Source organism: Penaeus monodon, chromosome 29 (genome assembly GCF_015228065.2).
Source record: "Penaeus monodon isolate SGIC_2016 chromosome 29, NSTDA_Pmon_1, whole genome shotgun sequence".
Lineage (NCBI taxonomy): Eukaryota > Metazoa > Arthropoda > Malacostraca > Decapoda > Penaeidae > Penaeus > Penaeus monodon.
The window spans coordinates 29,615,724-29,615,996 of record NC_051414.1 but is presented as its reverse complement, the minus strand read 5'-3'; positions in this window follow the sequence as shown (position 1 = coordinate 29,615,996).

Sequence of the window (273 nt, the reverse complement as noted above, 5' to 3'; positions counted from 1 at the left end):
TTTTCGGAACGGCCTATGAGCACAGCATTCTGACTGATATATTTTACTTATGAACCGTTTCCTGGTTATTTTGTTGATGTAGGCATATAGATGATACTGGAACACCTTTACGTCATTTTTTCCCCTTTATTCCCTTAAATTATCATAAATTACCTCAACTGCGGAAAGTGCTTACCGCTTAAGTTACAAATCATTAGTGAGTTTCAGTAGTCGGACTCCCGCAGGTGCACGTTTTCACCCGCGACGACCCATCCCGCGAAAATTGTTTAAAAA